Source organism: Anopheles arabiensis (assembly GCF_016920715.1).
Source record: "Anopheles arabiensis isolate DONGOLA chromosome X unlocalized genomic scaffold, AaraD3 X_pericentromeric_contig0003, whole genome shotgun sequence".
NCBI classification, from domain to species: domain Eukaryota; kingdom Metazoa; phylum Arthropoda; class Insecta; order Diptera; family Culicidae; genus Anopheles; species Anopheles arabiensis.
In genome coordinates this window covers 1,392,501-1,395,000 of record NW_024412081.1, presented here as the reverse complement: position 1 = coordinate 1,395,000, position 2,500 = coordinate 1,392,501, and the positions used below count along the sequence as shown (strand labels likewise).

Here is a 2,500-nt window from a genome sequence, read left to right as displayed (position 1 = left end):
ACGTCAAAGTGTTACGCAATGACGATAACACAGCAGCGGTAGTGGTTAACGCGGACTTACCAGTTAAGGTAGTCAGTAAGGCTTTGAAGGGTTTAATGATAGTTGACATAGGTGATATGCGAGTGGTTAGCGTTTACGCGCCACCTAGATTTAGTATGGAAGAGTTCCAGAACATGTTGGATAACACGGTAATGGCCGTAACCGGTATCCACAAATTCGTTATCGGGGGACTTCAACGCTTGGTCAGTAAGTTGGAACAACCAACTTGGCGAGCGTGGAGAAACCCAGAAACGAAGAGGTGAGTTGGTTTTATCAACCTTTGCGCAGATTGACGCAATTTTATTGAACGACGGCAGCACCCCAACTTATGTTGGACCAGGGCGCACGTCAGTAGTTGATCTTACTTTTGCGAGCCGAACCGTAGCAAGATCATTTAAGTGGGAGGTGTTATCTAGCTATATGAACTCTGATCATCGTGCAATACGAATAGATCTTGAGACGCAAAGCGTGCGTAATCTGTCCCGACCCATAACGGGATGGAGCATCAAGTATTTTAGCAAAGATATATTTGAAGTTATGATGCAAGCCGCTTTTGAGACCGAGGTCACAACAAGCGAAGACTTAATGCGTATACTTGTCACGGCGTGCAATGCGACGATGACTAAACGTAAGAGGTACACTCCTAACAAGAGTGCATTTTGGTGGACGTTAGAGATTGAGGCACTTCGCAAAGAGTGCAAACACCGCGATCGATTAGCGCAAAGAGCTTTTAATACTGATCTCTATTCTACTTTTAGGGACGAGTTCAAGGTGGCACGGAATGCCCTCAAGCGATTGATCAAGCATACCCGACAGAGGAAGTGGAAAGAGTTCCTGGGAACAGCGAACAACGCATCATTTGGTATAGTATATCATACGTTCAAGAAAGTGGCCGAGGGTTCGATTGGACCCCGAACCATGACATTGGACGAGTTTAGGGAAGTGGTGAGCGAGCTTTTCCTACTCACCCAAACACGGTGTGGCCTGATTATCGTATCGATCAGCCACGAGAGTTTGAAAGGGTAACTAATGATGAGATTCTTGCGGTTGCCAGGAGACTACCTAACAAGAAGGCGCCGGGACCAGATGGTATCCCGAATGAGGCGCTGAAAGTTGGTATGTTGACTGCAACCGATGCATTTTGCAGGGTTTACCAAGGCTGTTTAGAGAACGCGAAGTTCCCCGATGAGTGGAAAAGGCAGAGGTTGGTGTTAATACCGAAGCCGAACAAACCACCAGGGGAACCGGGTTCAGTTCGCCCCATTTGTCTACTAGACGGGGCAGGTAAAGGTTTAGAACGCATCATAGTGCAACGGCTAAATGCACACATCGAGGAGGTCAACGGACTGTCTGACGACCAATTTGGTTTCAGAAGTCGTCGATCTACAGTTGATGCGATTCAACGGGTAGTGGACATTGTTTCGGTAGCTAGAAGTAGAAACAGATACAGTGGACGGTATTGTGCGGTTGTTACATTAGATGTTACTAATGCTTTTAACAGTGCTTCATGGTTGGCGATTGCAAATGCTTTACAGAGAATTAACACTCCTAAATATCTTTATGATATCATTGGTGATTATTTTAGGAATCGTGTGCTGATGTATGATACCACAGATGGACCGGCAGAGATTGCAGTCACATCGGGTGTACCTCAAGGCTCGGTACTTGGCCCAACGTTATGGAACCTCATGTACGACGGAGTCCTACGAGTTGCAATGGTGGAAGGTGCACGGATTATCGGCTATGCAGACGATATAGTACTGTTGGTGGAAGGTAATTGTGTTGATGATATTGAAATTCTCGTTTCCAGTCAGATTCGCATCATCGACCGATGGATGACCGACAACGGATTAAAGATAGCCCCGACCAAGACCGAGTTTATTATGGTCAGTTCCCATCAGAGGATACAGCATGGGGCTATCAGGGTAGGTGATCACGTAGTACATTCGTCGCGCAGCTTAAAGTATTTGGGGATGGTCTAGATGACCGCCTCGATTACACTTCACACATCAGGTATGCGGTGGAGAGAGCGACGAAGCTATGGACCACCTTGGTAAGGATGATGCCTAATAAGGCAGGTCCGAGTAGTAATGCTAGGCGAGCAATTGCTCTTACTGTTGTGGCGAAGGTCCGGTATGCCTCGCCCATTTGGTGTCATACCCTTAGATTTGCTAACCGTAGACAATGGCTACGTCGGTTTTACCGGCCAGTAGTCCAGCGAGTTATCTCTTCTTTCAGGACAACTTCTCATGATGCAGTCTGCGTGCTTGCGGGAATGATCCCGCTTCATCTCCTCCTGGACGAGGACTCCAGGACTTTTCATCGGAGACGAGCAGAGAACATCGCCGGATCGGTTGCACGTAACATGGAACGTGTCACAACTATGGAACGATGGCAACGAGAATGGGATGAGAGTGTTCACGGTCGGTGGACATACCGTCTCATACCCGACGTCAACAGA

The 2,500-nt window shown here is 47.5% G+C and overlaps 1 pseudogene; it reads left to right on the top strand.

The window, feature by feature from the left end:
* Positions 1–2,500, top strand: part of LOC120907318 — a 9,146-nt pseudogene that overhangs the window by 4,508 nt on the left and 2,138 nt on the right.